The sequence below is a fragment of the Dipodomys merriami genome, unplaced genomic scaffold (assembly GCF_024711535.1).
Source record: "Dipodomys merriami isolate MVZ:Mamm:240054 unplaced genomic scaffold, mDipMer1.0.p SCAF_5, whole genome shotgun sequence".
In the NCBI taxonomy this organism is placed as follows: domain Eukaryota; kingdom Metazoa; phylum Chordata; class Mammalia; order Rodentia; family Heteromyidae; genus Dipodomys; species Dipodomys merriami.
The window spans coordinates 22,927,733-22,955,674 of record NW_027206068.1 but is presented as its reverse complement, the minus strand read 5'-3'; the positions used below and the strand labels follow the sequence as shown (position 1 = coordinate 22,955,674).

The following is a 27,942-nucleotide window of genomic DNA, read 5'->3' as shown; positions in this document are numbered from 1 at the left end:
TGTTCCTGTGGCTCTAATTTTAGTGAAAGCAGACGATGATTATGAGTAGAACCTTCGTAATTTAGGGAAAAGAGGACAGTGTGAAAAAGGAAAAAGAGAAGTCAAGATTCAGAATATCTACCAAGAAAATAGTGTGCCCTGATACTATAAAAAATTACTCATATTCTGTGTTTCTCATCTCTTGCTTCAGAAGAATGTCTTTGAGAGTAAATGCCTTTGCTCAGTAAACTCTATGAGCATCCATGGAGTGATGATTCATGGAATAGAATGTGGGCTAATTTTTACTGCCAGTCTTGTAAAAGGAAGCCAGCTACTTAGAATATGCTTTCAAAGAGACAAGACCAATTGAGGATGTCCTGGAAACATTCAGGACCCATTAATGGGCCCTGCATAGATATTAAAACAAACTCAGAATTTACATTTCCTCTGCTGTGGCTCTCTCCCCTCCTTCCCTTCAGTTCAACTAACCAATTAATAGACTCGGCTGTTTTTGAAACTGTGTTTTTTGTGTTTTGTTGTTGTTTTTCTCTCTAAACTGTGATTTCAGAATTATCCTTGGGTTCCCGGTTTATAACATATGCCAAAACCATAAGACAATAACTAGTCACTTAGATCATGCCACTTTCTCATAAATATGTCGGGGAAAAAATGAGTCTGTTTACAATATGTAACGAAAGAGTCAATTAATTCCAGCGACCTTTGTAAATGATGACAATAAAGCAGCTCTGACAATCTGCCATTGGCTTCGATTTTCCCTCTGTGAAATGAACAAGTTTAGGAAGAGGGTTCCTTTTCAGAGTGAAAAATGCAAGGTGCTGAAGCGTTAGCTTGCAATATTGGCAGCCCGGCTCGCTCTGCCTCAAATGCCACATGCAATCCGTAGCAAAAACAAAATGATTTATTACTAAGAGGAAAAGGTGCTTTATTTGCTCTCCTGCTATTCATTAGAAGTGCTGCTTTTGAAACTGATTGGATCTGTTATTTTGAGGTTGCTCCTAAGTTTGTAACCAAGAGGAAAAGCTTGAAGTAGATATCCAAGCTCCCCATTTCAAACTACTATATGATGTAACATTGCAGTATTGATTTCCGTTTTTTCCTAGACCTTTTCCAGGAAAACTTTTCATACCAAACACATATTCTCAAACCTTACCCAGTCTATATTCAAATTGCAATCAATGGCCACAAAGAAGAAGGATTCACTCCTGAGTCATAGTAAAGCTTGAATACATATTTTGTGGCTATCTGAAGTCAGCAATATGTCCACAGTGAGCCTGAGAAAGAAAGAGTGACTACTCCAAGCCCCCAGGGTTGTCACTTAGCATGTGCCAGGGAGTTTGGTGATGTGATGCCATGCCAGATGATACACATATGGGCACATCTGGAAGATTTAGCCATCCACAGTCTCCCCCCGTCATGTAGCAATGCCGACACAATAGCTTTCTGGTGGGACAAGCTTCCAAGGACCATCTTTTCAGGGTGTTGCTTGTCACAGGCAACATTATGAAATCAAATGCTGAGGAGAAGGTGGGATTTTTCTTTCGTGGCGGTAGTTATTGCTGCTGTTAGTGGTTTTATAAGCAATATTACCTGTTTTCTAGGCCAGCCATTTAGAGACTTATGAGAAAGGTGATCAACTTCAGATTCACTAGCTGGATCTCACTGTTTCTTTGTTCTTTTTTTCATATCTACTGCTTTTGCTACAACAAGGATTTGATGTTACAATTTTACCTAGCTACTATAATATTATTCTTTTCTGATGAAAACTTCCTGTGTAACATAACATTATGATATTTTCTGCAAACTAACTCAGTTGATCAGAAGGGTTAATAATGTAAGGTGTTTTTCCTCCCCAACTTACATTAAGTTAAATATTATTACTAGAATTAGTGGTCCTGAAGATGATCTATAGATATGATGGATAAGTCTGAAGGAAATCATTCAATGGAAGATAATAACATGATTTAAAAAAATGAGTCTCCACCTTTAGTCTCAGTAAGGATGACCCACTCCAAAATAATTTTAAAGTATGTGGCTCCAGATAATCTGGAGAAACACTGGACACATCTGCATTACACTGATATATCCCATGTATTTCTGATTTTGAGTGTGTAGCTACTTCAAAGTTGCTTTGGTGCATAGAACTAAAGAAATTGGGTAAACCCCAGACAATACACTAATACTGCCAAAATAAAGCTCTTATACTGTCTATGCCAAGACAACTAAGGACATCTTCCCTGTATAACAATTAAACGTAGGACCTAACCAGAGCTCAAAGCACTAATCTCTATCTCTTGTGGGGTGATGTGTAGAAAGTCACCAGGAGAACATAATAGCAATGATTCCTTAAGTTATAACATGAAAGGGAATGATATTACAATATTAAAAAGTGTTGCCAGAGGATGCAGAAAAGTCACAGGGAGAAATCAAAATGTTTTCTTGAACATGATGGGGCGACTGGAAGATCTCAAAAGATGGTGCTTAGAGATCAACAAACACAACGTTAACCAGGAAGACTTGCTCATCTCAGTTCTTTAATGAGGTCTAACACCTTCCAGGTCACTTACTTTATTTGCATGGAGTTTGTGCATATCTATTTGCTATCGTGTACATTCATTTTAAAGTCCTAACAAAGGGCTACTTTTAACACCATTAGTAAAAGGAATATTTCCCAATTTGAGCATAGGGCAATGAGAAAGAGAAAAACACTGTCATATAATAATAATTTTTGAATTGAAGGTGACCTTTAGCAGTTAGTCTAATGTGTTCATTTGAAAAGTGAAGGAACAGGTCCAAAGAGTTTACATTGTTATGATGAAATATTATCTCCATTATCTTTTATGTTGTATGCTATTTATTGGAGAGACCTAGGGTGGAATCCCTTAGAGTACTCCCTCCACCAATCCATTAAATTCTGCTTCCTCTGTCTTCCAAAAATAATGTATGAAGACTCAGAAATATGTGCCAAAAATTTAAAGAAATGTCTATCTTGAAAGTAAAGTACTCTAAAAGCAAAAGCTAGCATTCAATAATAGAAACAGTAATGATTTGTTAAATATATAGCAACTATTTCAAACCCTTAATTCATCTTTTGGATATAGTCCACTAGTTTCTGGGGTGAGTCATAAAAGTTAGCCTGGTTTTAAAAACATCTTAGTAAGACTACTGCTATCCTGTACCAACAAAGATTCTGCAACTGATTGCCTACTGTGAGCTGTAAGTTTTTCTAAGAATTCTAAAGAGATGTGTCTCTCACATCTTTTTTTTTTTTTAACTCAATTTCACTGCAAATGCTTTAAGGCACTTAACATGTGCTCTCTGTATACACATATCCATTCTCAGGACCCTCCCTATACCCAGGATAGTACTCCCCCTCCACCTTAGATTTTTATTACCAGATTTAAGAGTACAAGCCTTTGCAAGTAATGACATCTCAACAGTTTCACAACCCATTTTTTAAAATCTTTTCTTTGGAAAGTATCTCTGTTTTATATATGTTCTCCAAATTTTGCAAATTTAATGCAATAGTAATTAATAGAACCCCAAACTTTTAGGAAATAAAGAAGGATACAAAATAAATTAAATACTAATTGTATTTATGTCGATACCTAATTTAGAAAGTACTTTTGCAATAATATCATTTGTACTTCTCAACTATCTGGAAGGGTGAGAATATGTGATTGTTATACTCTCTTTTAAAGATGGAGAATGAGGTTCTGTGAAGTTAGAGGCTTTGGTAATCTGCCGAAGAGCCAGAGAATAGTGAGTCCAGAGAGTGGGTGATGGCATTGGTACAGCTTTGGTCCCATTCTTCAGAGTCATTAATAAAACCCACTCCCCGCCTTCCCAAACTTCCTCTCTAAACCTTAGCCTTCCAAGTCCTATCTTCTTTGTACCATACAATCCTATCTGGTTAGGTTTTTGCAAACAGAACTCTGCATTAAAAAAAAAAAAAAAAGAACACAAGCAACATCAATTCTTAAGTTAAAATTATTTTATGATGCTCTATCTACTCACCCATATATTTGTTTGACAGCGTTACCACTCTGATAAATCAATAACTGGCAAAGGTTTCAAAGTTTGAATATATAGAATATAACAGGATGGATAAATACTTGAGGATTTTCCAGGTTGGAAAACATTATACACAAAGTCTATTTATTTAGACCCCTCAAGTCCCTATTTATCTAGACCACCCATGGGTAAAGTGCCAACATAAAAGCAATTTCTTTGGCAGTTCCACTCTGATTAGTCTGCCTTGGGGGAAAAATTACACACTTAGCCATTCAAAACTACTAGTGAATTTGTAAGTTAATAAACCAAAAGGCCAGTTATTCATATTATTCTGGGAGCCTTTTCTAGGGAAAATTTGGCTTTCAAAACCCATAGAGTCTTTGAGATAAATGAAAATTGCTAAATGCCATGTTCTAAAGTTTGTCCTTTCAAGATTTACTTGAAAATGAAGCATTCCACAGATAACCAGCAACTCTACTCAGGGAAGAAATTGGGCCATGATGAATGTTTGCATTCTGTATGGAAAAGGCCCATTGAATCCATCAAAAGCTTTACATAAAGAGGCAACATATTCTTTTTTCAGGGATGAAGTGCTTAGGATCTCAATTCCTGAAGAACTTCGTATTTCCTACTTACATAAAGCAGCAACCAGGGAAAATGTTCTCCTTCGTGAACATGAATGGGTCTTGATCTAAGCAAAAGCCTTCAGAAAACTCACACACACTTATGAATGGCATGAGATATTAGACATTTTGGTGACAAAAATATTTACAGTGCCTCATTTTCACTGTGGTTGAAAAGACTGACTTGAACATATTTTCTAAATTTAAGAAATTTGATAAAATATATAAAGAAATAAAAACAAACACTAAACTAGATTAACTTCACTAAAATGATATTTGGTCTATCATACAGTCTCTTAAGGCCAGAAAGTCAAGACATTAAATCACATTGTTAACTAATTTGCAGTTTACCTTGTTAAGAAACAAACTAAAACTCAAAAAGGGAGTTAAACAAACATACATTCCAGAGATACAATTCCTAATGGACTTTATCTCCTTAGAATAATTTCCTTATTATTTTATTTATATACCTAAGAAATAGTAATCTCATGATTTTTTGTTAGCAGTGGTTATGGGTTCTGTACTTAATTCCACTTTTACCAAAATTCAAGACATTCAGAAACACTACATGCTGAATGTGTTCTACAAAGAGTATCCAACATCTGAAGAACACAAAATGACCCTTACTGAAATTTCCATAGTTGTAGATAACAATTTCAATATACATTTAGAATGAATACATTCTGATTTCTCTAAAGGGAGAGAGAGAGAGAGAGAGAGAAAGAGAGAGAGAGAGAGAGAGATAGAGAGAGAGAGAGAGAGAGAGAGAGAGAGAGAGAGAGAGAGAGAGAGAGAGAGAGAGAGAGAAAGAGAGAGAGAGACAAAAGGTTCCAGATTCCAATGCTACACTGTGAAAGAGAAAAAGCTACAGGACAGACGCAAAGGCAAAATCAATATGATCACATTATGTAAAAGAGAAATTTATTCTAAGCACATAGAAACCTTAGAAGCTCTGTTAACAGCAATTTTTGTATGAAAAATATATGAAATGTCATTATAAGACATGAGCTTAGACTTTATTCATCCAACAAGTCAATTTATTGTGTCAACAGCTGAACTGATTCACTTACAAAACACATCATTTATATTTGTTCCTCTTAGTATAGTTTAGCATACCCACATTTTCCTTAACAAATACTCTAGCTGCTCAGTGTGTTACAAAGTGATGGTCTGTTAACTCTTTAAAAATTAATGAGTCATTTGCCAAACTACCATTTCATTAATAATTAATTTATTTTAAAGGAACAAGCAAAATCTATATACATATTAAAGTCTCACTTATAGTTACAGTATAAACTATAACATAATATGCTGTTCTGGAACAACATGATCAAAGAAATCAAGAATTAAAAGAAACATTATGGCATAAATGAATATAAGCAGAAAACGGATTAGTTCTAATACCATAATGTCTCTTAGATAATCTTTTGCTCACTTGGGAAATGACAATACTTGCAATATTCATTTATTACATATGCTTCTTCTGTGACAAACACTGTGACAAACACTGAATAGGCATGTTATCACTTAATCTTCACACTAACCATATGAATTAAATAACTACTCTTGACCTCATTTTACAATGAAAACCAGTATCACAACTATTTAAAGGCAGAACAGCAAAATAAACTTCATTCTGACTTAAAGCACAAACTTTTGTTTCCAAGGCAACACTGCCTCCTATCGGTTCTTCTAAATAACCTAGTTTACATTGCCATCCCAGAGGCAGATGCTGGCTCTAAATATTACTCCACTGATAATTTCATGTCATACATGTGACTCATAAAAATGTCTCCTTGCAGAATTCATTCATACTGCAATGAAGAATGAATTTTTCCTTGTGTTTGCTTCAGGTAAACGAGTAATTTTTTACTTGCTTTTATTGAAGTATTCACTGAAATGATTCTTTTCTCGCTCAGTTTAGAGAACTAGCTTTCTTTCTTTCTTTTTTTCCTTTCACATTCCTCAAGTAGGATTCAACATGCTCCATCACCTGCAACCATGCAGTGCAATGATGGCATAAAGGAAAAGCGTACAGCTTAGCTTATAGGCCACAAATTTCCTTCCAAGGATCCAATCCCAATTTGTGGATTCTTTTTATCCCACACTACATGCTCTTTTAAACAAAGGAAGTGAAGAAAGGCTGAATGCTATTTCACTGCTAATAGGATCATCAACTTTCAATGAAATTCATCAATCCTCCTAAGTATTAATAAGCTTCTAATATGCAAAGTTAATTGATAAAAGCTCTAATTCACTTCTCAAATGAATGCATTGAGCTAAACCTAAAACTTCAGCAGAAGTGTGCATACCAGTTGTTTGTAAAACCAGTATTTCTTACTCAATGACCTCTCCAAAGGCTCTCAGGGGACTTCTGCAATTTGGTTGTCCTACATGGGCAAGGCTGCACTAGAAAATAAGACTCAAATATTACTAACTCCTCCAATAATTAACATTTATGTTTATTGAATTAATCTGTATATCAAACTGAACATTTATTTAAAAATCATAAGCAGTTGGCTGAAAAAGACATTTAGTTTTGAGGTAATAAAAAATTGAAAGTATCTGTGCAGTGTGAATAACCTAACTCAAAACATGTAAGAATAAAAGTGTATAATTTTAAATTTACTACTTAAAAATGTTCAGCTTCCCACTTTCCTACCACTTCTTATACTTATTTATGACAATGAAGAGAAAGAAAGGAAAAAGAAGAAGAGGGAGATGTTGGCCAGTATTTATTGTACACACAACACAGCCCTAGTTAGCTATGTGTACACCCTATTTCATTTGATTTCACAGGTCCATGAGCAAACAAGAGATTCAGAATAGGAAAACATTTGTCCAAATCCATGCCATGCCAGGATCTTGATATGCACCCTGAATGTGTTCTTATAAAACCTATTAAAAATCAACCACCCTTATTGCCTCCCATATCCTATATTTCTTAGAATAAGCTTAATGTTTCACCTTAGGAAAGAATTTGATTTTTTTAATGCAGAAACATCCCACAGAGGACTTTCTATAGTCTTAAGACTCTCAGCAAAGATCAGGAAAGAGACATAATAATTAATCAAAATTTAGTTTGACCACATAGTACAACCTGATTAGTATAATCATGTTCATGAATAATGAGCATTCACTATAATTCAACTAATTTAAAATGAAAGTATTACTTACAGATTTTCTACTTAAACATTTTTCATTAATCTGGATAATTTCAGAAATGTAATATGTATTAGAAATGATCCTGGTTGAGTTCCAGATGAAGTAAGTATATCAAAGACCTTTATCAAGTATTAAGGAATAGAAATCACAAATAAATTATGCATTGATAAGGAATCATTTCTCAATTATAAACATTAATCCCACTTATTCATTTCAACATTCTATTCCTGGTCATTTAATCAATGACATGGATGCCTTCCCATTCAATGGCATATTGATAAGGTATGATGTAGACATAACACTGGGAACACACCAAATATCTATATCAATGACGATCTACGTCAAATTGATGTGCATGCTTACATTTAACAAAGAGACTCAGACACTCTGAGAGTGACATGTTTAAAAATCTTTAGTGATTATTTTTGTACCAAATATCAAAATTATTAAAGGGATAAAATTGCAAGTCTTCTTTCTTTGTCCATTGTCTGTTCTTTTTGTTTTTGGCTAAGTAAATATTTCTTTAATTAAGCATTAACTGTTTGAAGTTACAGAGCACACATATAATAGGTACATCAGGTTGTACTTCTCCTAATACTGAGTAGAGGCTATGGCTAAATGAACTTGATTTAAGGGATATCATTGAGACATTTATGTGGATAACCTTAATATGTAATGCTAATATAAAACTATGGCAAACAGAGGTCCCATCTCTACTGTCCCCAATCTATAAAGATTCCCCATCCATTTTTGGGGGGGGGCTCTCAGATAGTTATCTATTGATTGTTTTCTTAGGAGGAACATATACCAGAAATGAAAAAAAATCTCTTTTCTCTGTATTTTCATGCTCCTATTTTCATATAGGCTATAGGACATTTCATCTGAAATGCAAATAAGAGTTACCCAGAAAGTGTCTCACACATATTTAAGGAGTGAATTCAACACTTCCTTTTAATACAAGGATTCGGATTGGTATAACAATATATAATAGGAGGGATTTTCAGATATTAAATCATTTGCTAAAAGTGACCCTATTACTTAAAGACATGATTGGAATAAAGAACTAGGTGAAAGAATCCTTTCCTGCTAGCTATTTCACACAGCAAGGGTTATGCCCATGAAGTTACTAGGCAGGTATGGTGCCTCACATCTGTAATTCCAGCCACTTGGGAGACAGAGATAGGAATATTTCAATACAAGGCAAACCTAGGCAAAACTGTTAGCAAGGCCATCTCTTAGAGAACAAGCCATGTGTCATGGTATATGCCTGCATCCCAACTACACAAGCAGTTGGAATAGGCGGATTCTGGTCCAAGGCCAACCAAAGCATGAGAACTTATCTGAAAAAGAAACTAAAACCAAATGGGTTTTGGTGTGGCTCAAGTAGTAGGAACACTTGCCTGCCATATGAGGAACAGAATCCAAACCCTAGCATTGATATGCTCAAGTCCAGTTACTCTCTTTCTAAGGATCATGATCACCATAGTCGCTTACTCAGTCCTATAGACAAAATCAGCAGCATCTTCTGAAGAGCATGGATGTTTGCCTACTCACAGCTGCTGGAGTCTGGCAGCAGCCCAAATTCACTGTCACTGAGTCACTTTTCAAGATGCCTCTTGTGATTGTCATTTCATTGACAGTAACATGTTGCTGCTGTTCAGCATCAAGCATGTTAATTACTTGAGTCTAGGGTTTTGAATTTGTGACCTAATGTGATTTCAGCTGAGGATTTGATTTTTATTTTATTGGTTTTTATTTTAAATGGGACAAATCAAACAGAGGGAAAGTGAATGAGAATGAGAAAAAAAAACCCATCATAGAAATAGCAAATGTCATATTTATTTTTAAAAAGCCAAAACCATGTCTGTAATCCTAGCTATTCTGGAGGCTGAGATCTGAGGATCACAGTTCTAAGCAGTAAAGTCTGTGAGACTTATCTCCAGTTAATCGTAGAAAAAGCTGTAAGTGGAGCTGACTCAAGTGGTAGAGTGCTAGCCTTGAGGTAAGGAAAAAAAAAGCCAGGGACAGTGGCCGAGCCCGAAACTGACAACAACAAAAAAGCTAGAATCACCCAGTGTCTTTGTTCTTTTTTCTTCTTTCTTTGTCTAGTAGCTTAGAATCTTTACTCCTCTTAGACATTTTATTTCAAATTTAAAAGGCTCTGACACATCTTGTCCTTGCTCCTACTTGTTAGGGGCACAGAAATCTATCACACATACAAAATGATGACAATCTTTGCAATTATAAATGTGACTGTACTTTCTTAACTTCTATAAAAACCTTGTTTAAAGTTTCCTTCCAAAAGAATGCATAGCTTAAAACAAATGAGCACCCAGAGTCCTGAGTTGCTAACCTATTTTTTTAAATTGCTGACAAAACATGGTCTTCCTTCAGACCACAGAAATATCCTCTTATGACAGTGGCTTCTCAGAGGTGGGGTCCATCCCCCTCTCCTTACTACTTCTTTTGCATCCTAAGAAATGATCTTTAAATTAATTTTCACAATCTCCTATAAGAGTATCCCCCTCAAAATGCAATAGTATCTCAAGAAATGACAGCTTTACTATTCCATCATCTCAAAAATCCTGGCAGCATTTTTTGTGCATCTATAGTAAACAACTGATTTTCTAGATTTCCATTCCAATGCCAAAAGGCATGCATGTACACATTACACATCCACATGCACACAGGCATATTGTTTTAACATCTCCCACTTTTTAGTATTTTTTACTTAGCTGGCATATGTTGTGTGTGTATACATATAAATATTAAAAATCTAGCCACATGTTGTTGTACCTGGTTTCCAATGCTTTTCCTCCCCATTCCTTTGCTAGTTCTAGGGCTCAAACCCATGGTCTGTGAATGCTCAGCAGGTATTCTACCACTTAGTTCCATTCCCAACCACTAGTTTTGGGGAAACATGACCCCACTGTGTATATCAGATTGGCATTAAACTCACTTCCTTCCTGCTTCCGCCTTGAGATTATAGGCATGACAGGTGTGTGTGTGTGTGTGTGTGTGTGTGTGTGTGTGTGTGTGTGTGTGTGTGTGTGCTTCTGTTATGGCTATAACTGAGATTTCAAATATTGTAGTAGATGTAAAGAACTGTTTACACAAAGATAACCAAGAAAAAAGTCTAGTAAGCAAGTATAATTTAACCTCTTATGGAAACTACATGCAGCTATCATTCAAGTAGCTCTAATGGGCCTGTATGTCCACTTGTAAACTAAAATTACAACAGATCTCATTGAGTCATCAGCATAATTAGTCTTATTAATTTCATAGTAATGAATATTTAGTCATTGATGTCTGTTTCAGAGTTTTTGTAATAAGAACTTTTATTGCATTATTTGATTTAATTTGTTCAATAAACTATGCCATTGCCCTCACTTTTTGGTAAATAAGACAACAGTGGCGGGGCTGTGGCAGAACAATAGTACATATTTGATCTCTGAATCATGATAGACTACTAGCAAATACCATTTTCTCCAAAGAACAAAAAACAAGATGCAAAATTTTACATTTGCTATTTAAGAAATCTGAGACAAATAAGTGAGAACATTAGAGAATGACAGTTATTGAAAATATGTTTCAAGGAAAAGCCACATTCACTTTTACTTTCCTATAATACCATAATCATATCTCTGGGTTTGGATCTATATTTACACAATCTTTTGGAAAGCCAACTTAGCTTTGTTGAAAGTCCCAGTATTGAAAGATGCCTTCCATTCTTCATTCATGCAAGCATATACCTCTCACATCTTGAGCCAGTTTTGCAGAGTTGGAAATGGGGAAATTCTATGTACACAAGAGACAGAAGCCATATGACTTTCTTTTTCCCCATTCCTCTGTATACTATCTTTTCATTGAGTTCTGGAATCTGCCACTCAGTATTATTTTAGAGAGCGCCATTTCCTTTGTCATCCACTTTTGCTTTCCCAAATGCTATCTTTTGATTCAAAATGTCGTACTTTGGTTGCAAGTACTCTAGGCTTTCGTATTTCTGTTCAGTAACTTATGCTGCCATCTGATACCATTACCACATTAATTTTTCAAAAGAATACAGGGGGGGCATTGTTGAGTAGTACTAATGCTCTCCATTGTGTTATGCAGTTCATCTAGATTAGATGGTCTCCTTATCTAATTAAACAGTCTCATTATCGAATCTTTTCAATTTTTGGCTTTGGGAGGAAAATGTTAAAGAACAATTTTAAATGTAAGAAAAAGAAAGGTTATTGGTAGAGATAGAAATGTGGGACACTTGCCAAAAACTGTATGATGTACAGTTTTATATTAAGAAAAGAGGATCAATAATAAAATGAAGGAAAGAGGAATTATGGATACATAGCTAACAAATGACTAGAGCCCAATTTGTGGTTCCAGTTGCTAGAATGCAGAGAGCAGAGGAAGGACTGAGAACTTTGAGAAGCTCCTACTTCAGAGCTAATTCTATTTCCACAGCAAAGGTCTCATTGAGGCAAAAATACAGTCTTATCTCAGTAATTGCAAGTAAAATAATAACAAAACCTTTTAAATGACCTGAAAAATTAAGTGATTTATTCTCCATGAAGCAAACTAAGGAGATGGTATATAGCCATATGATGAAACATCACAAAGCATATCAAATAATCTTCATTTTGCAAGAGCAACCTTCTATGAATCTGACATCTAGTTATTCCAGTTAACATCATGTGAAATACAAAAATTCAGAAATCATACAGACAAAGGATGAAATATTAATTCATGACAGCATGTTGAAAGGAGCAGATAAGAATAAAAGATATAAATTGACCAAATGAGATTGCATATGTTACCATTGTCCATGGGAACACAAATTCATAGACTGACAATTTACATTTGGTTTACTTCCTTATTCTGCAAATCATAAGAAAGAATTGCTAAGGGAACTGCCATGTGTTTGTTATTTAGCTTGCTGGGGGCAGCGGAAACCTTAGGGTACCTTTGTAGACACAAATTCAGTATTTTTACTGTTCCTCATATCCCAGGAAACAAGGTCTATTTTTTCAAAGCTTTAAAACAGCTTTTTTAAAAAAAATTGTGAAAATACTGTACAGAGAGAGGGGTTACAATTACATGGGCAAGATGAGTACATTTCTTATCAAGCATTGTAGCCTCCTCCTTTTTATCCCCTTCCCATTCTATCCTCCCCCCACCCCCCCATGCCACCCCTCCTCCCCCTCCCAACACCAAAGTTGTAAAGTTTGTTTCCGACATAATGACTTGTACTCTCATTGTTGCAATGGGTCCACCTGTATCCCTATTTAAACGATTTGTTTTTTCCCTTCCCCTTCACAAATTATAACATCATCAAATACAGTGAAAGCAGGGGTTATACCGTGGGGGAGGGACATACAAAGCAACAAAGAAATAATCTTATAAATGTGTTAGAAACAATTGCATGAAAGAAAAATAAACATTTGAATACATATCTTAGGGTTCATTTCCTACCTTACTGCGTTGTTGGTGGGAATGTAAACTTGTTCAACCACTTTGGAAAGTAGTATGGAGGTTCCTCAAAAGACTCCACATAGAGCTCCCCTATGACCCAGCAATCCCACTTTTGGGCATTTACCCAAATGTTCACAAACAAGACCACACTAAAGCTACCAGCACGACTATGTTGATTGCAGCCTTACTTACCATAGCTAAGATATGGAACCAACCCAGATGCCCCTCTGTAGATGAATGGATCAAGAAAATGTGGTATATATACACAATGGAATTCTATGCCTCCATCAGAAAGAATGACATTGCCCCATTTGTTAGGAAATGGAAAAACTTGGAAAAAATTATATTAAGTGAAGTAAGCCAGGCCCAAAGAAACATAGGTCCCATGGTTTCCCTTATTTGCAATAACTAGTATATGTCTGAGTCAAACAGCTTTTTTTTCTGTCCTTTTCATGTGTGTGTGTGTGTGTGTGTGTGTGTGCGAGAGAGAGAGAGAGAGAGAGAGAGAGAGAGAGAGAGAGAGAGAGAGAGAGAGAGAGAGAGATCAGTCAATACAAAAAGGAAAATGAAAACACAAAACAAAACAAAAAAGTGATAAATACGGGTTGTCTGGCTTACATGAATATGGGCCATTGTCTTTTACAGCACTTTTATAGCTTTTATAGCTATTTTAACTCCACTGATGTATGCATCAAATCCATGCATGATACTCCTAGAATTCTGTAGAGCTCAATTCTTTTCCTTTTTTTTGGGTCCGGTCATGGAGTCTGAACTCTGGGCCTGGGCGCTGTCCCTGAGCTCTTCAGCTCAAGGCTAGCACTCTACCACTTAAGCCACAGTGCCACTTCTGGCTTTTTTCTTTTTGCATATGTGGTGCTGAGGAATCGAACCCAGGGCCTCAGGCATGCAAGGAAAGCACTCTACCACTGAGCCACCTTCCCAGCCCTAGAGCTCAATTCATAATGCATTAGCAAAGACAAGCTTATTTTTCTAGACCAGACACAAGAACAAGTACAAGTAAGAGACTGTTAATATTGCTTAATCTCTATGTTATGACACATCATGGTTTATTCACAAGAATGTTACCCAGGACCTTAGAACACATTGCACAACCATTGGTGCACATTGGAGCCAGCAAATTAACATCTTCATGCTCAAAAAAATAGCAAAGATACTTATTCCAATCAGAATCTGAAAGAAACAAAGAAGCAAAGTATCTAGAACATCCAAGGCTCTGTTTTGAGACAATGTCTAAGGTATCCCAGGATACCTTTGTTATCTTTGTGTCTGAGCCTTCTGAATGCTGGGATGACAAGGTTCATGCAACCATAGGCAGCCCTGTTCTAATTCAATGGCAAGACTGACAAAAAGTTTTGAAAAAATTTACCAAAATCTGAAGGCCAATTTGAAGGCCAATTTAGAAAGTTCTTCTTTTGGAGGACTGATTTTGAGAAAGCTCTATCAGAAACATAATCAGTTCATGGGGTGACAATGCTCAATAGGAAATGTCCTCATTACCTTATTCATGTAACTGTAACCCCTCTGTACAGTATCTTTACAATAAAATTTTTTTAAAAAACAACCAAACAAACAGAAAGGCAAATGTATTTCTCCCCCTCACCAGCACTGCCATATGGAAATGTCTCAGTGAACCTTTAGTACCCTAGACTTGAGGGAAGAGCTCACTATTTTGAGGCAGAGACTCACCCAACAAATATAAGTGAAATATGTCTGAGAAAAGATTCTAGGAATTGCAATATAAATAACCCAGTAAAAACAAGTTAAAATACTGTATATCCAGTAATCAGACAAAAATAATACATGGTGGGAAAAAATAAGATCTTGGTGGGAAAAATTCCCGACTGTATATTGTATTACTTTTGGCTATACCATTTAATCATACCAAAGAAATGGAAGCAATTTTTTTCTATTTTTCCTTGAGCTACAATAGAGAACAATCAATTTAAAAATAATTGGAGAAATTGGTATTTTGTTCAGGAGAGCAAAGGAAAACATTCACTCAGCAGCACTATGTAGAATCATTTGCTTAATAGCATTTCTAATATGTTATGCATTTATCCAATCTACTTCTTTCTATATTAAAATGCACAAACAATTACGCTGGCTGTAAATCCTAGAAAACAATCAAAGTTTCTATTAAATCAGAGAAGAGACAGTTAAGCTGCAGTGTGATTTGCAGATGCTCATGAATAGACAATACTTAGAATTGCTCACTACAATGTGGAAGAAAGGGTGGGCAGAAATACAGAAATTGCCTTCCTTCCTCTTTCCTGGCCCTTCTCCTTCTCTCGTTTCTTCCTTTCTTTTAAGACAGAATTTGAAGGAGAGTATGTAATGTAAGGTCTAATAAATTATGTAAGCATATACAACAATCATATGTTAAAATAGCAGTCCTATAACAGGTGGGAACTATCTTTGAACATTTTGCTATTAATAGGTCACATTCAATTGATCAGTCACAGAGGAATATGACCAGTTTCAAGTTTCTAGTTCCTTTTAGAAAATAAAACCCCTGTGTGTAATTCTTTGTATATTGACATTAAAGCCAGTTGCGTTCATTAAAAACTCAAAACAAAGCATGTTCAAGAAAAGGTGACTGAACATAAAGCAATGAATAAAAATAGTCCACGTATGAATGACAAGTATTTTGTATTTTACTATCTGAATGGAATTTTAAAATCTACATTCTTTAATTGGGGCACCACTGCAGTAATAATCTCAAATATGAGAGTCAATAAATGTGTTTCATGCTCTGATTAAATGTCAAGGCCACAGATTTGTTATTTCAGATCTAGTGAGCAATAATTTTGTTGGATAATAATGAACTCCCAAAGATTTATTTTCAACACTAAGCTGTCCATTTCAACACTCTGATTCACACTATAATAATTTTAATTCTGTTAATAATATTAGAGCCAAGCATACAAAGCTCAAATGTTTAAGTAAAATGTACGCATTTCTTGTGTGGCACATGGCCTCTAGGTTATTCTACTGAATCTTGGGATCAAAAATATTTGTACTCCCTTGATGTAAGCAAGATGGGAGTCAATTTTTTTCTCTAAAGGATTATGTATAAATTTCAATACATAAGTGTTTTCTGCCCTGAAGTTCACTGTCTCCTAGGTATCAATATCCTGTATAGACTCTACTCCAAACCAGACTTCACTAAGGAGTGTATATCACTCACACACAATTGATGTAATGATTTCTTTCCATTTGATCAGATCACTAACTGGCAACAAGCAAGGTCTGGCCTCTAGCCATACCAAACTCGTTTTTTAGAAGCCTTTTCTCCATGTGTATACTCAATTATTGTCATGTTTATCAATACTCCTTTTGTTGTTTTGGAGCATTTTTCATTATTCTTAAAAGCTTTCTGGCAGTTCAAGCTATTAAGAACATATTTTGACCCAATTTACATGATTTCCTATGTTCTCTAAGTAGACATGTCATAAACTTTAAGAAAATAATCTGTATACCTCACATCTCCACCACTCTATGACTATAGCTACAATTTAAATATCAATAAGGAAATCTCTCAAGTGAAAACATGAACAAATAAAAGATGTTCTCTTTTGTTTTCTTCTCAATACATTATTTTAAGATAATAGGAAGAGTAGAGGTTGAATTGGAAGTTATTTTATGATTCTTTTTCAATAATCTGAATATAATTATACATTTTAAAACATGCTAGTATGTTACATATGTTTTGTTCTATTTCTATAGTCTCTTAAAATTAAAAAGAGAAAAACACCTTGCACATTTATGCCTGTTTGCAAAGCTTAAATCATCTCTTGGTAATCCATTGTTTGAACTGTAGGAGTGAAATCAGCAAGTAATGAAAAATATCTTGTACAGATAACTTTAAAAACTGTTAACACTGATAATACAGAGATTTACAGTTAAAAGTAACTAATAGTAATTTGCCACACATTATTCTAGCTGGGTAAGCATCTACTTTTATGAAAGTAATATTCCAGTGGAGGTGATAGGAAGCAGGTATTTAACAAAAAGGAAATAAACTATTCCTTGAGTCTTTAATTCTATAGAAAATATAGAGTATCTTCAGAGAGTATTTTCAGTACAGGTGTTCATAAATAAGGTATTATTGAACAGAAGAACTAAAATCTAAGTTAAAACCCAAACATCTAAATATCTAATTCTAATACAAATTTAACATGTTTATTGCTGTGTAATAAGCCATTAACTTCTTTTAAACGGTATTATTTAATGTCATCATGCAAAGAAGAAAACAACGTTGTATATGCTTAAGAATTACATATGCCTGTAAAGTATAGGTTATCATGAATGCATTTTAGTATCAACTAAAGCATCCAATTCTTCATTGCAGTTGTTTAGTAATAATTAAGGAGGTTAATCAAGTACAAATGTATCTATAACACAAAACTATATGTGGCATGGGCTAAAAGGAAGACAGCTGGTGATAAGCTCAGGATCTGAAATAAAGTTCAGGAGCTGTCACTTTCCAGCCTTTTTAACTTTGAGCAACTCACTAAATCTCTTTGAGCTGCCTTATTGCCTATAAAGTGTGCATCACTGCACATGCTGGCAGAATTATATTGGGAAACAAGATCCTACATGAAAAGTGAAGTCAATTTTTGTGATGTAGCAACTATTATGATGAGTACAGTTGATTTTATCACTTGTTTGCTGTTATTAATGGAAATGACAAGGCTTTAGAAAAATCTTAAGCAAGCTTTGATTAAGGAAGATGAGGGCTAAAAGGAGGACAGAGATGATGGATGGAATGAGAAGTGGTGGGTGAATATAGTCACAATTGTGAAAATGGAGGTAAGAATCTTGAGAGATTGGTGGGAGGGGATAGGTGGAGGCAGAGAATAGTGAGGCCAGGGTGACTCTGATTGAGATGCATTGTAGACATAAATGGACATGTTGAATTGAAATATCTTTGTATAACAATATACTCTAATTTTAGAATCATTAGGATCAGATCTATAGTAAAATATGCAAGAGTAAGTTAAGCATCAAAGATCTTATATGTCTGTGGATATTAGAAATGTCTATATTATAACTTATTCTACATTTCTCAATACAATGTGTAGAAATTAGTAATTAAAAGGAACCTGGAAAGTGGCACTGGGGCTCAAAGTAGAAGAGCACAAAGCTCAAGCAAAAGAGCTAAGGACAGTGCCCAGGCCCCAAGTTAAAGCCCCAAGACCATACCACCAACAACAAAATAACCTAAAAAGCACAATTCTCAAATCTATATGTTTTCACTATCCTGACATACTTTAATTGTTCTTTTCAAATATTTAGGGTAACTCTTGTTTGCTGAAATGATACCATGTTTCCCAAGAAAAACTAAACATAATGAATGGTCATAAAGACGATAACTTACTAACCCAACAATCATGAATTCTAAAACATAAATTCTAAAACATCAACAGAAATCAGGATACAAGTTTTATTCCACTTTCAGTTTGGAGCTTGAACATCTGGTAGTTTAAACTTTAGTACATAGCTATTTCGAGTAAAATCTATGAAACAAATAATACATATGCATGAGTATAAAATATACCTTTAAACCTTAAAAAATTGCCATAATATGAAATTAATGCTGATTATTCTTCACTGAGTAATGTGAAGTATTCCTGTAACAGATATTAATGGCAAAGAAAACAACTTCACAAAATAATTTTGCTGGGACACATTGAAAAGGTAAATTTAAATGAATGTCCCAGACCAATTTGAAAGTTTTCCAGACCTTGAATCATACAACATGAAGAGAAATTTTCTTCTCATAACTCATATACAATATACATATTTCATCTTTTCTATAAAAATATACTAAACTCTATCATCTTGAACTGCTATTGGACTGTATATTTGCTTTTCTTAGCCTAAACTAACAGTCTGAATCATAATCCCAAATTATCTTCAGAAATTTCAAAGAAAATCTTCTGTACTGGAGATTTGTCACCTATTTTTTTCATCTAAACAATATATAAGATGAGTATTAGGCTTTTAAGTCAAGTGGCTGAAAATTTACAACCTTGTTTTGAAAGAACCTTTTCTCTATTAAGATTTAGAACTCACTTCCTGTGATTGGCCCATCCAAGTGAAAAATTGAAAAACTAATGTTTATGGGAATATTTCTGTGCTCTTCATGAGACTCTATGAAAAAAATAATGATATCAAGGACTTGTGTTGTCCATTAACACATAACTAGAATTGAATAGACATCATAAATTGTACTCCTTTCCATTTCAAAGAGATGGCCATTAGTCTTTTTATCTCCCCTCCCCTTTAATTTTTGGATTTTTCTATAGACACATTCAATTTAATATATGATTATTTGTCGTTCCGAATATTCACACTCCATCTGTGTTTTATTCCTTAAATGGTTTAATAATTACATATCACTAGAAACTTATTACAATAGACCTCACAATAAAGCTGATTTTGAACATTGACTCAAACATGCTCCCTTCTATCAATAACAATTAAAAATTAATTTAAGTGACTTTTATAAGGCAGTCTTAAGGCAGTCTTGTAAAGTTTATTTCAGCTTAGTTATGGTTGTTGTTTGGTCCTTGAAAGATGAAGTGGTTGACAGGAAGAAAAAACTTTCATTTGCCTATCGTGCCTTTAATCTCCACGTGTGAAATAAACCACAAATTTTGACCTAGTAGGCATCAGAAATTCTGTCTCATCCTTAAGATAACTTCTAGGGAAGAACTTTGGTAGGAAGCTTGTTTAGCAGGCATGAAGCCCTGAGTTTGGTCTCCAGGAAAGAAAGGGGAAGAAAGGAAAGAGAGAAAGTGAAGAAAGAAAAGAGAATGAGGGAGAGGAGAGGGAAAAACAGAGAGAAAGAGGAAGGAGGGAAGGAGAAAGGGAGAAAAAAATGAAGGAAAGAAGGAAGGAAGGGGGAAGGGAGGGAATGCCCTCAAAAATGCCACTAAGTGATCTCACATTAATCATTTGTCAACACAAGTTTAGAGAAAGAGTTCACTACTTCCAAGGTAATTAATTTCTACTCAAACCAAGATGCACAAATATGCATATGTTCGTGAAAACTGCCTTCTCATATTGCTTGAAAGATTGCATTTGAAACTCAAAGCCATAATTTAGGAAACTTGTTTCAAGCTTTCAATGAAGTTTTTGCTGTTCTATTTTAAAATATTTTCTTGTATTCCCTGGACACAAATACAGCAATGTTGTTTTAAGCAGATTGTGAGACTGTAAGGAGAAAACCACAGAACAGAGGGAAATCTGGCATGGTTTGGAAACAAAGATAGAGACACAAATCCATGCTCATTGTTAGGAACTAACAATACAGACCATATCAGCTTGACCCGCTCCCTTAGGTAATAGAAAACAATCCTTCATTACTGAACACATGGTAATCAGGGACAGACCCCAAAGCCCAAATGAAAACATTGAGCTATAATTCATATACTGCATTTTACCACAGTTCATTTTACTTTACTTTCTTTCACAACATGTTTCATTTTCCCAATCTTGGTGAAAACACTGATATTTGGTTCTAAAATAGCAAAAGGAACCAATTTTATTATATGCCAAACAAAAATGCAACTACCCAGACACCATTTACTGTGCGTTACTGTTTAAAGAAAAAAAGCTCTTCACTGAAAAACAATTTTGATATGGCTGTAATAACACTGCAACTATAATATACTTTCTTCTACATCTATAGTTTAGCACTTGGATTCTTGTCTAGATGTTTCTTTTCCTTCTCTAAAATGAATGATTCCCATTGTATGAAAATGAGTTAATCAAAAAGTATAAATGTGAGGAAAAATTTCTGGATGTCATCTTTTTTTATAGTACATCAGACTAGCATAAAAGACTAGTAATCAAAAAGAACTCTGTGGGGTGTGTGTGTGTGTGTGTGTGTGTGTGTGTGTGTGTGTGTGTGTGTGTGTGTGTGTGTGTGTGTGTGTGTGTGTGTGTGTGTGTGTGTGTGTGTGTGTGTGTGTGTGTGTGTGTGTGTGTGTGTGTGTGTGTGTGCATGCGTGTGCATGCCAGTTTTGTCCCCCAGACATAAGACCTTAGGGAAAGAAGTACTGAGAAGATCAGAAAGCATAAGATAATCTAGCTGTGTCCATCTTTATACAAACTCTTTCTTTCATATATATATATATAATTACACTAGGAAAGGCCCAGCCTTCCTCTTCAGGTAACTCAAAGGATAGGGACTTCAAAGGCAGGATGTTTGGCTATCTTCCAGTGGAGAAGAAAATGAAATTGCTAGGATTATCTAGATAATTAGCCCAAATGCTTTCATCTGAAATGCAGTTTAATTGAAAGCATGTCTACGTGAGACATGCATTTCCAAATCATCATCCTGCAAGGCAAGGGCATGAGCTTTTCTACTCTCATCCAGTCAAGGGAATGTGCCAGAAAAATAACCTAACTAGAATTTCCTTTGAGATAAGATGAAGGCAGTCTTTACAAATTACTCACTGTACCTGTTACTCAAAAATCTGGAACTGGATGGTAAGAATGAGGCTTTGGAAATAAAATATACCAAGGAAATAAAGAAATTGGTTAGACTATTTTTTTCAACCCATGTGTAAGATTAAAGTATAAATTGATACCTAACTAAACAAAACAGCTGTAGACAAGAATAAAACTGGAAAATACAGATAAATTTAGTGCATAAATTTCATTACTCATATCCAGAATTTCCCAAACATGGCCAAAGTATTTCAGCATACATAAACACACATATACATCTATACATATGTTTTGTTACTTTCTTTACCAATATCAATAAATAGACTTGGGCATACAGTAAAAAGAAATCAAGGAATTTCCAAGAATGTGTATGGATCCTAGAAATATTTTTAATAAACTTACATCTAATACTAGTGGAATTTGCATTCTTTCTATACAAGTTTACAAACATGTAAACATTAGAATAAATCTAAAAATTGTGCAATCTATGTAAATCCTATTGTTTATAAAGTGTATTATTTATGCACAAAAATATGTTGAAATTATTTTGAGAGTATTAAAGGTTATTGCAAAATAATGTAATTATAGAGCTTGAAGGTAACTTTAAAAAGAAATCACTAAATGTCACACTGTCTCCTAATTCTTTTTTTTTTTTTTTTTTTTTGTCAGTTGTGGGGCTTGAACTCTGGGCCTGGGCACTATCCCTCAGCTCTTCAGCTCATGGCTAGCACTCTACCACTTGAGCTACAGCACTACTTCCTGTTTTTCAGATGGTTTATTGGAGATAGGAGTCTCACGGCCTTTCCTGTCCGGGCTGGCTTTGAACCACAATCCTCAGATCTCAGCCTCCCTGAGTAGCTAGGATTACAGGCATGAGCCACCAGCGCCCAGCTGTCTCCTAATTCCTGAACTTGCATACTTCACAATATTCTGTGGCTAAAGTGTTGAAAATTTAACTTCAATGGAGATACATAGTTCAGTTACAACCTGAAGCAAGTTTTCTAATACTGTGTTTTCTACTGTAGAAAATATGATTACTATACTTCAAACTAAGATGAGTCAATGGGTAATACACAAATGATTAGTTTTCCCCACACATGGCTATGCTTGGGAAAATATAAATTCTAAAAACCAAGGTAAGAATAAAAAAGAAGTTATAAAAGGAAATATGGGCAATCAAATACCACTGGCTCTCTAAAAACATTAATCAACGTTCTGCTATACCATATAGTAAATTGGAGTATCCTAATACGTAGGGTGGTGCTAATAGAAGAAATAATATAAGTATAAAGATACAAGTTATGGCTTAGATATATCATTTGTTTTGCTAATGATGCGCAAAAATCAACTTACATATGTTATTAATGAAGTGTTATGCTGAGCAAAAACTGTAATTAAAAATACATACAAATAAGAACTTTTTCATAATGAGAAATGACAGTATCATAGCAAGCTGATAATTTATCCATATATAGAAATCACGATACCAACATGAAAGCTTTTCAGGATGTGATTTTATTCCTGTTTTGTAATAAGCAAGCTTCTTTATAATCACAAGTCTGCAAGAAGGCTCTGGATTTTGTAAAGCATTAAAAATCAGTTTGGGGCTGGGAAGGTGGCTCAGTGGTAGAGTGAGAATAAGAAGAATAAGGCGGAAGTGGCGCTGTGGCTTAAGTGGTAGAGCACTAGCCTTGAGCTGAAGAGTGCAGGGACAGCACCCAGGCCCAGAGTTCAAGCTCCACAACTGACAAAAAAAAAAAAAATCAGTTTGGAAATAATGGTGAAAATTCATTCTAATTCCACATTTTGTGAGAAGCTAAGATTTAAAGGGAAAAATTTGTTATACAAATCATGAAGGAAAACTAAAACTAGAGACTAAATTTTCTGATTATTGCCTTCTAAATTTATTTATTTATTTTTATTGTGAGAATACCCTACAGAGGAGTTACAATTACATGGGCAAGATAACGAGTACATTTCTTATTAAGCATTGTTTCCTCCTTTTGTTTCCCCTTCCCATACTCCCCCCCTCCCCCCACCCCCTCCCCCCCCCCCCCCACCAAAGTTGCAAAGTTCGTTTTTCTACATAACAGCTTGTACATCTCATTGTTGCAATGGGTCCAGGTGTAAAACTTCATTATCAAAGAAGAAATATAACAATAAAAACAAAAGTAGTGCACCTGGGTATTTGGAAGAAACATCTTTCTGAAATGACAATACAATGAATAATGCTATTTTTAATAATCATCTGAGGGTGAATAGATCTCAGTCATTAAGACACATCTTTGAAGGCAAAATGAAAATAGACATGCATTTGAATCCATGTTTATATTTAGATCAAAACAGGTAATACAGGCAATTCAATTTTGAGTGGCTAGTTTACCTTAATTATTTTATGACAGAAGTAACTATTTCATTTACTATTGTGTAGACATAAACATAAATGGGAATTGTTGCAAGAATTAATTTGGAATGACAGCAGATAGCAAATTCAATGACCTTTAAAAGCCCTATATGTCTAAATTCACTGATCCATTTGTTATAGTACAGGGCCAGAGTACTGAACATAAAACTGTGGTCAACTAAATGATACAAAGGTTAAATTCAGAAAGGTTACAAACAACTAGTTATTAGACACATCTTAAATTTTGACTTATTCCCAATAATGAACATTATATAAGTTTAAAATGGGAAAGACTCTTAAATTATCACAGTTTCTAACTTTTAATAATAATTTTAGGCAGGAGAAAAGAGGTGTTCTAAACCCAGTTACAAGGCACATGATGATTCCTGGTTCAGTGGCAAAGCAAATTGTTTCCATCAACTTTTTACTAGCAGGCTAATTAATATTTTAAGCTGACTTTCATTAAATCACTCTCTATATATACTTCTTCTTAAAAGTTAACACGTACATTCAAATAATTACATTGAAGAAAATGGAAAATGAATATTTTGGGGGTAAGAAATATTTTGGGGGGGGATAAATTTAGAATAAAAAACAGCACCTATGAGACACAGAACTTTCAGGTCAAAGTGAAAAAAAGATTGACTCATACAACAAGGGAATATAAAATCAAATAACTGGAGAATAGATTTTAAATTCTCTATGCAAATGAATCTTAGAAATTTGCTATAGATTAAAGGGAAAGGCTGGATTTTAAGGTAGCTATGGCAACCTCTATCTTTATCCATTTTTTTAAAACCTGCATCAAATATCAAAATGTTTCTCTTCTTCAAAGTATAGACTCTAAAATACATGTAATGAAGAACAAGTAAGGAAGAATATTTTGTTTTTAAGGTATGGGATTGTAAAAATTCTTCTGAAAACAGATTTGAAATCTTTTTATTCACCTGTCTCCTCACCATAATCCAGTTCTTTTTCTTTCCTTCTTGACAGAAGACCACAGAACATTTGGGTTACTCCTTGGCACTGACAGCACTAGGCATTCCCCCCCCCGTGTACTCCCACAGACCCACTGTACGCACCTTTACTATAAATCAAATCTATTCATTCTCCTTCACTATCCCCTCCTTCCATAACTGAGAACTTGCTGAGCAGATATTTCATCTTATTTATGACTGACTTTCCAGTGCCTAAGATTGTCCGCCAAAAAGTCGGTGTTCAATCAATGTTTCAGAAATGATGGAAAAAGATAAAGAAGCTAAAGAACAAAAACTTCTTTACTAAAGAAAAAGGAGCTTTCCTCCATTCAAGGTTCCCTATGTAATTATATATGGAGACAATTTGTATTTTTAGATTCTCAAACCTAAAAATTACTCTAGAAGGAAATCTCAAGTTATGATGGGTATTCACATATATTAAAAATATAAGATATGAGAACTCTTAAAATGGCTTTCTTAGGCTAGCTAAATTAGGAGACTTCATGCTGTCAGTGTCCCATATAAAATAGTTTAGGCCTGTTGCCTTTCCTGAGGCAAAAGCTACATGGGGAAGAAATTTTCAAAGATCACAAATGACATACGTATTTTGTGCTACCTTCTCTCTGTCTCTCTGTCTCTCTGTCTGTCTCTCTCTTTCTCTTTTCTATCTATCTATCTATCTATCTATCTATCTATCTATCTATCTATCTATCTATCTATCTATCTATCTATCTACCTACCTACCTATCTGAGCCTGGGCACTGTCACTAAGCATTTTTGTTCAAGGCTAGCATCTACCATTTGAGCCAATTTCTGGCTTTTTAGTGATTAACTGGAGAAAAGAGTCTCACTGATGTTCTTGCCTAGGCTGGGTTTGAATTGCAATCACCAAATCTCAGCCTCTGAGTAGCTAGGATTACTTAGATGATTCGCCTGACCTTGGCTTGCAGTGTTTTGTAAATTAAAAAACAAGCAAAAAAAGAAAAAGATCTTCTAAAGCAATCCAGACATTTACATATTTGCTTTACTGGCAAACTAAAATCCATCAATGAAAGAATTTTAATTTTTCAAATTTTAAAGATAATATAAAATGAGAGATTAGAAATGAAAGCATAATGATTAACAACAGTATCCACTGAACAAATACTTACTCAAACACTGGTTAGAATAAATGAAAGGAAGAATAGAGAACAATCTCTAATAAAAGGCTAACTTTGAACTTGATTGAATCTGTCACTTCAACCATTTAAAAGCATCATTATAATAATGCAATTTATTGCAAAATAGAATTTCATTCCCTATGACACTTCAATAACATTATCTTCTGAATTTTACTGTTTCAATTTATTTTGCTTTAACATATGAGATTCTGTTATCATTAAATTTAACAGAATACCAAAAAAAAAAAAAAAAAAGACTGACTTGGTTGTTTTATGTGGAAGACCAGCGAGTTAACTCTAGTGCTTTATGTTGGTTGTTAATGCTTAACTGCATGATCAAGTGGCTGTTTACACTAAAAAAAAAGGAATTACTTAATAAAAAAATCCATCTATCCTTAGTAACACTGACTTCAGTATGGCCTAATTACCATATTATAGGTGAAAACAACAAAAAATTCTCATTATACTACCTACTTTTTATTCTTTCACCAGTTGATTCACAATTACTTTAATATCTGATTCCTATACTAGGCCCCTCACCACATCCCTAAGCAACAGTCCAAAATACCTTGAAACTGAAGTTGAAATATTGATTTTTACTTTGAAGTATGATTTCTCCATTCTTATTTTTGAAGAAAAACAACCTTGATAATTGATGGAACATGGGAAACTAGGTAAACACATCAATAATGTTCTAATTCAAGGTTTTTTGAACTTTAAAAAAACTTCAAAGGTGTTTCTTTTTTTAATTCAATGTCTTTAAAAACAACAAGTGGTGATGGGAAGGGAGGAATGAGAGGGAAAGGGGGAACAGTCGACACTAAGCGAACGGAAAGAAGTGTAAATATCACCTGATATGGAAGAAATAATTGTATTCATAACTTTATAGACCATGATAATGACAATTTGCCTTGTGAAGGTTAAAATGTTTTTGTGACTTTAAGTATCACTATTCCACAATACTGTGAAATATGTAAAATTTACCTAATATGTGAAATTTACCTAATCTCAATTTAAAATAAAAGGGCTGGGAAGGTGGCTCAGTGGTAGAGTGCTTGACTTGCATGAATGAGGCCCTGGGTTCAATTCCTCATCATATAAGCAGAAAAAGCCAGAAGTGGTGCTATGGCTGAAGTGGTAGAGCACTAGCCTTAAGCTAAAGAGCAAGGGAAAGAACCCAGGCTCAGAGTTCAGGCCTACAACCGACAAAAAAAAAAAAAGATTGGGCTGGGAAGGTGGGTCAGTGGTAGAGCGCTTGCCTTGCATGCCTGAGGCCCTGGGTTCGATTCCTCAGCACCACATAAGCAGAAAAAAAAAAAAAAGCTGGAAGTGGTGCTGTGGCTCCAGTGGTAGAGTGCTAGCCTTGAGCTGAAGAGCTGAGGGACAGCGCCCAGGCCCAGAGTTCAGGCCCCACGACCAGACGCAAAAAGAAAAAAAAAAAAAAAAAAAAAAAGAAAGAAAAGAAAAGTGAGAGAAGGGGTGGGTTATGAGTGATGGGTGACAATGTTGTCAGACTCTTTGTATTCATATAGTGTTGTGTAGAATGGGAACTTCTTTTTACAATCACTTAAAGATAATAAAACTTTTTTTTTAAGATGCAAGTTAAAGGAACTCTTACAGATTAAAAAAACAACAAAAACAAAACACAA

The 27,942-nt window shown here is 34.7% G+C and overlaps 2 protein-coding genes across 5 annotated transcripts in view; one reads left to right on the top strand and one right to left on the bottom strand.

The window, feature by feature from the left end:
• Immp2l (inner mitochondrial membrane peptidase subunit 2) overlaps positions 1–27,942 on the bottom strand; it is an 864,225-nt gene that overhangs the window by 419,307 nt on the left and 416,976 nt on the right. The gene's annotated exons all lie outside the window — the stretch shown is intronic.
• The window catches only part of Lrrn3 (leucine rich repeat neuronal 3), a 34,656-nt gene that overhangs the window by 1,386 nt on the left and 5,328 nt on the right, over positions 1–27,942 (top strand). The window lies entirely within an intron of this gene.